Raw genomic sequence first — 7,797 nt, forward strand, 5'->3', positions numbered from 1 at the left:
CAGAGTCCAGCAATGGGCTCCCCATCCCGAGAGGGACGTGTCTGTTGTTAACACCACCAATGGGGATGGCTGGATAAATGGGAGCCGCCGATTCAAGTTGGTAGGTACCGACCACCACCATAGAGAATCCCTGATGTTGGATGGGAGTGTCAGCCTGGTCCGGTAAGCATTGAGCTTGTGGTTGAAATTTTGGAAGAACCAATTCTGTAAGGGTCTCATCTGCAACTGTGCATAGTGGATGACAACTGTAGTAACTGCCATAAACCCCAGTAAGTGTTGTGTCTTGTATGCAGTGGTGGATTTGCTTGCCAGCACATTTGATGCGAAGGTGACTAGTGTCTTCTGTCTGGTATTGGGTAGGAAAGCTCTGTCCACTTTGGACTCCAATAACGCCCCTATGAATGTTATGCTCTGAGTAGGCAGCAGGTGAGACTTTTCGAGGTTGATATACAGCCCAAGAGCATGGAGGAGATTGCAGGTCACCTCTATCGACCTCAGGAGCTGTGACTTTGTTGATGCTACCAGAAGCCAGTCGTCGATGTAAGGATAAACTTTTATCCCCTGCAACTGAAGATGGGCTCACATGACTGCCATGCACTTTGTAAATACCCTCAGTGTGATGACAAGACTGAAGGGTAGAACTCTGAATTGATAGATGTCGGTATCAATGGCGAAGTGCAGGAAATGCTGGTGAGACTGCTCTGTGGCTGCATGGAGGTAAGCGTCCTTGAGGTCAACGGAGGCGAACCAAACCCCTTGGAAGAGGAGGGGAAAAATAGACACCAGAGTAACCATGCAGAATTTTCTGGGCAAAATGTATTTGAGCTGCCTGAGGTCTATTATTGGCTGAAGACCTCCATCCCTCTTCAGTATCATGAAGTACAAAGAATAAAAACCGTCCTTTGGTTGGTTGTGTGGGACCTGCTGGATTGCCCCTTTGTCAAGGAGAGTCTGAACCTCGGTAAGGAGGACTGGAGATTGAGCTGTAATCTTCACAATACTGAGGGGAGGGATGGCGTTGAATTCAATCAAATATCCTTTCTGGACTATGGCTAGGATCCATGAATCTGTTGTGATGTGTCTCCATGCTAGATGGTATTTCGACAAACGTGTCCCAAAAAGAGGAGGCTGGTGGTAGGCTGATGGAGAAATGGGTAGCAAGTCAAAGTTGCTGCTAGCCTCTACCTCCTGCTTCTTGTGGTAATCCTGGAACTTACAACACTGGAAAGACTCTCCTGCCAGCTTGTGTGTGGCCGTTGCTGCTGCTGATCAAGCCCAGAGTTATAAGACTGGTACCTAGGGACCGAAGACTAGAACCAGCGATGACATCTAGACTGCTGCTGTTGTGGTGTGAGAGAAAACCCATCTGATGGGCCATGGTGCGCGCCTTCTGTACTGTATCTAATACCTCGTCCATCTTGGCATTGAACAAGCTGTGTCTATCAAATGGTAAGTCTTCTATCCTAGCTCATGTTTCTTTTGGTCTTTAGGAAGACCTAAAGACCAAAACTAAGCATGGTGTCGAAGGGAAATTGAACCCAATAGGACTTTAGAGTTGCAATCTGTTTGATGGAGAGATGTGTTAATCTGTTGCCTTGACAGTTTCACAGCCTCCACTCTGAAAAGACGAGCCAGCCACTTCCTTCTTATCTTCAGGCAAACGATCTAGCAGCTTGCCCACAACAGCAATTGATAACCTATCATTGTAGCTTGATAGTTAGCAATCTTCAAACCCATTGAAGCAGAAGAGTAAAGTCTCCTGCCAAGTAAGTCCAACCTTCTCCCTTCTTTGTCTGCAGATGAGGAATGTACTCTCCTCGACTTGCCTTGCGCTGCTTAGACTACCATAGAATTGAATGCCGGGTGCTTAAACAAATATTCCACATCAGTATTCTGCAGATGGTACATACCTCTAGGTGCTTTGATATCGACAGTACCATAGAGGGGGCACCCCATGACTGTTTGATGGTCACATTAAGAGTCAGCAACAAAGGTATAGCCATTGGCTTATATGAGTCTGCATTTACAGCATCAAAGACCGGGTCTTGAATGGATGGGGCAGCTTGCTGCATTACAAGCCCCAGCACCTGTGCCATTCTGAGGACTTGGTCAGCAAATTGACCCAAATCTTCAGAAGGAGAGATGGCCTCACTCACGCCTATCATAGCATCAGGTGAAGAAAGTGAAAGTGGACCTGAAGACTAGGAAGTACAGTCAGATTCACAGCCCTCCGTCTCAGACAATTGTGGTTGTACTGTCTGTTGTGGGGTAGGCTGTGGCCTGGACACCACTTCAGGGAGAGATGGCTGAGTCTGAAACATAGTTTGTACTAGACTCTGTCGACCTATACACAGGAGGAAGCAAGGCCACCTGTGGAAGGGGCTGTAATGACACTGGTCCCGGTAGCAGTGATTGATCTGGTGGTTTCAACACCATAGATGATGGCCTTGTTTGGGATTGACTTTAGGGATGTACAAATCCCTTACCTGGCTCCGCGCAGGGGCATCCGTGGCAGGGGGGAGGCGCTCCATCCCTCCCCCCGGAATCCTCCCTGGCCTGCTCCGCTCCGCGTCATAGCGGCCACCATTTGTGTCCTTGCAAGCAGCCGTGATAGGCTACGTAAGTATTGAGGCTACACAAGAAATTGTGATTGCTGATGCCAAGTTGTTGTCTACGCCATTTGCACCCCTGCTCTTTGCCGTGATAGGCTACATAAGTATTTACGTAGCCTATCACAGTAAAGGCAGCCACGCAAATGGTGTAGCGGCCGCCATTCGCGTCCCTGCTCTTTGCCGTGATAAGCTACGTAAAAACTTACATAGCCTATCACGGCTGCAAGGATGCAAATGGCAGCCTCAGCAGCCTGGCCGCGGCCGGCCGGGAGACCAGCCGCCGCTGCTGCCAGAGCCACTGCCGGAGCCACCGCCGCATCCTCCCCAGGTAAGTTCCGTCACGGGGGGATTTCGCGGGGGGGGGGGCAGGAGGCCATTCCGCCACGGATTCTGGCCTCACTGAAATCCGTGGCAGAATTCTCTGACATCCCTAATTGACTTTCTTCCAAATTCGGGCGATCTGGCAAGCAGCGATATTGCCATTCTGGCTCGTCATAATACGTAGGGCACTGCATTGGCCTGGGATGCCTATGGTAAGACTGATGCCTTCCCCAGTCCAACTGTGGGGATCTAGACCATTCCCAGTAACAACCTCTGTCTCCATGAACAGGTGTATAAGCTCTGCAAGATGAATGCAAAGAGTACACCGATTCAGGCGATCATTGACGCCTATCCCAGCCAGGATCATGATAAGTATCTCTGGACCGCAGAGGATGAGGTGGTTGTCGAGGTGAGAGCAACCCGATCTCACTCTCTGATGCAGATGTTAATGGGGGAAGTTCCCGTTGGTAAATAGGCACTCTCAGAATAGGCGAGGATAGGAGTGGTAGTTTCAGTATGGACTTTGGTACTGACAGCAGCTCTATCACCAATCGCCGATGCCAAGTTGTTGTCGGGATAGAGGCAGGAGGCTCATCTCGAATTGGTGACTGTTCCAGCACTGGTTGAACTTGAGGAGGAGCAAGAGCCTTCTGATCTTTCACTCGGTCCCAAGTGACTTCCTGAGCCTTTTTGGCAGTCTTCTTTTGCTCCTTATGATCAGAAGATGAAAGGGTAGATTTTTCAGAAGGCTTCGCCTTCTTTGAGATTCATTTTGCAAGTGTCAACGTCAAAGACCAACCCAGTGTTGGAGGGTCTTGGATGCCTGGAGCATGACGTTGTGGGGATTTGGACCCCGAGGATACAGGTTCTATTGCCCCTGGCTGGGGTTGATACAGGCTCTGCCATTTTCTTAGGGCTTTTGATGGACTCCAAAGCCCTCATCCACAAAGCAGCTTTAAGCGGATCAGATCTCTTTTTCCTCGCCTGCTTTGAGACGACATTGCAGTGTAGACAAGTTCCCACAACATGCCCTTCCCCAGGCAGAACAGACATAAACTATGCCCATCTTTGTGAGATAACTTAGCCCCACAACTGGTGCACTTTTTGAAAGGTGCCTGGAGGGCCATACACTCTCACGGCTATCGCAAAGGCCATGAAAATAAACCAAATAAAAGTAAAAATAAGGAAAGACAGAACAATGAGAGAAAGAGAAAAGATTGAATAAAACCTCAGCTTTCTCCAACTACTATCCAGAGAACGAAGAGAAGTTCCCCAGAAGGCGCATGCAAGGGTGGTTGAAAGAGAACTGAGGGAAGAGGCGGGAACCCACTAAGGATACATATGCTGGATGGTGGGGGAGGGGTTCCCACAAAAACTCCTCAGCTTTAGAAGTTTCCCGATTCGAGGCTCTGCGCAGGTGCAGAGCCCATAGGTGTGATGCACAGAGACCACGAAGAAGAACTAGATTTTTATACTCCAGTCACATGTAACATTAGGGCATCAGTCCCTTCTCCATTACAAGGCATCCTCAGCTGCTTAATCCTTCCCCTGCCAGTTGTTTTCCCCTCCCTCCACCTTGTTCCAGACCCAGGTTTGCAAGCACACTGGTGCAAGAAGCAGCTAAGTGAGGTGGAGTTTCAGGGGAAGAGAGATTGTCAGGGTGAGACAAATCTGTCTTTGGCCAGGGATTCTAAGAGACAGAGATGTGTTCACACATCACACTAATCCATGTTGGATGGCAAGCTACGCTGGGTAGGTGGTTATACAAACAGCCTACTGTGCTCCCAGTCAATCGGGCAAATAAGCTACACTGAGTAGTTTATTTCACCCCCCCTCACCCCTCCTCCTCCTGTAGTCCTCCTGCCCAACCAGGCAGGTATCCAGCTTCCTTTGCAGCAGGAATAGAGATTGCTTGAGAGGAGCAGAGCGGCAGCAGCGTTTTTGGCCGCTCTTGCTGAGCAGCTCTGTAGGTGATCTCCGTAACCTACGCTGGTGTGACAGACAACACACTTAACCCACCATAGGTAAAATAACCCTTACTGCAAAGCATGGGTTCTGAAGGTGGCTCAACCAGCGGAATTAACCCATCATGGGCAGGAAAAACATCTTCTCCACGACATGCTAGCTCATCATGGGCAGCTCAGGCCACTTACCCACCATGGCTTAGCATTACATCTGAACCCAGCCAGAATTTCAGTATTTAGCTGGCTCTAGACCTCCAAGTAACCACTCCCACTCAGTTTTTCCGAGCACAAAATGTCCTCCTGGATTGGTAGGTTTAAATGAATCCTGATTATAGGCACACAGATATTATGTTTCAGAAACAACTCTCTGCCCCGGTTTGGACAATCATGGTTAGCAAACTCTGGGTTGTTTGTGAGCACACCTGAGCGAACTGGTTCCTTGTCACTTGCCCACTTCTGCTTTCCGAAAAACCCAGGAATGCCCTTTCCTGGGTCACTTTTAAAAACAGAAGTGGTGAGCGGGAGGGAGGCCACACACTCGCTCCTGTGCACCTCCGCCAATTCCTGGGTTAAACAACCCAGGAATTGGCCATGACTTCTAAACCAGTTCTCTGAGACCAAACTTTTGTCTTTCTGTCTTTTACTTATTTCAAGTAGATCTCTATTACAGAATAAAAACTAAAATACATGGTCGATACATGCACATATAAAAACAACATTTCTAAGAACAAGGCCTATGAAGAGCAAAGCATAATAGTAATTAAGCCATTTTACCAGTCTTCCCAAACTGAGCAAAGAAAATTAGTCCATTCAGGAAGAACTGAAATCTATGACCTCCTTGACTGCCTTATCCTAGCCATATTTACATTCAAGTAAACCACATTGTTTCCAGTGGGACTTCTAATAACATAGGCTTCAGCTTGCAGCCCTATCTTTTTTTAGTTTTTTTTTTTAACCCTTATGTGGAAATGTGATTTCTGTATAGCATATTATATCTCTGCAAAATGAATTAAAGCTGGTTGCAATCCTATGTAGTTAAGAGTACCTATACCTTTTGAGGTTCATGGGGTGTGCTTAGGCACACCTAACTTTTCACAGAATCAGACACACTGTATAACCACCACCTTAATGTGATGAGTGAATTTCACATAATAAAATGAAAGAATTACTAAGGTTTTGCAACTACACTGTAAGCGAATCCAAGGTCATGTTAGTACAGTGATTCTTAATAATAGATTCAGAATTTAAAAAAAACATAAGAAGACTGAGTATTTTGAAAACCTTTGTGAAATGTAATTTTAACTAGGTATGCATTTAGGTGTGCCTTGACTCTGCAATGGATTGCCCTGTAGAAATGTTCTCAATGCTACAAACACTGTATTTCATCACTTCTTCACATATCTTTCAAAGCAGTGTTTTAAAATCCCCAATACTCTTAATGCGTTTTGTTTGTGGTTTATACTAGTTCAATAAGGTTATATGGTAAATGGCATTTAGATTGTTTTCTCTGTAAGTAACATGTCATTGTATATAGATATTTCTTAGCCTTGCTTTTCAGTGAATTTTTAGTGCTAAATTTGATGGACAAAAACAGCAAAAAATACCTTTGTGTGAAATAAAAACTACAATAATAAGAGAAAAAATGTAATAGTCCTTTTATAGATAAATTTAAAAGAACATTTTATTTTACAAAAAGAAATGTTAGGAACATAGGAAGCGGCCTTATACTGAGTCAGACCATTGGCCCATCTAGCCCAGTATTGTCAACACTGACCAGCAAAAGCTCTCCAGGGTTTCAGGCAGGATTCTTTCCTCACCCTACCTGGAGAAGCCGGGGATCGAATCTGGGACCTTCTGCATGCCAAGCATGTACTCTATCACACTGAGCAATGGCCCCTCCCAATATTTCACTTATGAATCTGTTTATACAGGGCCAGACCTTTGGCCCCTATTGCTCAGTTGACTGACAATTACTATTCCTCATCTCAGGTTCTGGATGAGGTTGCATGCCCCCTGAAGGATCAGGTGTGCCTTTTGGAGGGGCTCCTTGACCCAACATTGTCAGTCAAGACCCAAATGGCCTTAGTGGCTCGGAACAGCTTTTATCAGCTTCGGCAGTTCTCCAGCTACTACCATTTCTGCGGTGATCCATAATCTGGTAACCTCCAGCTTGGATCCTGTAATGTGTTATACAAAAGGCTGCTCTTGAAAATGGTTTGGAAGCTCTAACTGGTACACAATTAGGCTGCTGGTATTCTGACTGGTTTACCTAGATGGAGGCACATTACATCAATTCTTAAACAATTACAGTGGCTCCCTACCTGCTACCAGGCCCAGTGGCTATTACCTTTCAAACTCTTAAATGGCTTCTGACCCAAAATCTGAAGGAGTGCTTCCTCCCATATAATCCTGTCTGTGCACTAAGAACTTCAGAGACAGCCTCCAGGAATTATTAGCAGAAGGAATACATTATGCATGTACAAAAGGGACAGCCTTCTCTGTGGTGGTGCCCGGCTTTAGAATACCCACCCAAGGATGTGGAGACTTTGTTTTCTTTTCAGCACCCAGTTAATATGTTTCAGTTTGTCCAGGCGTTTTAAACTTTTCAATGTTTATTTGAATTGTTTTCTTTGTTTGCTGCTTGAATAGTGTTTATGCCTCTTACTTTGTCATTTTATTATTACATTGTATGTTTTTATAATGTATGTACACTGCCCTGTGATCCATTGTGGGTGGTTTAAAAATTAATTTAATAATAAATAAATAAAAATAAATTAATGGGATACGCACCAGCCAACTCGCCCAATTTAACTGCATTTACTTCCACCGTTTCACGGGCACGCATCACATTTTGTGTTAACAAAGCATAAGCTTGAGTCTTGCGCACTTATTTGGAAGTC

The sequence above is a fragment of the Heloderma suspectum genome, chromosome 3, assembly GCF_057233095.1.
Source record: "Heloderma suspectum isolate Gila_16-S chromosome 3, 16-S_ref, whole genome shotgun sequence".
In the NCBI taxonomy this organism is placed as follows: domain Eukaryota; kingdom Metazoa; phylum Chordata; class Lepidosauria; order Squamata; family Helodermatidae; genus Heloderma; species Heloderma suspectum.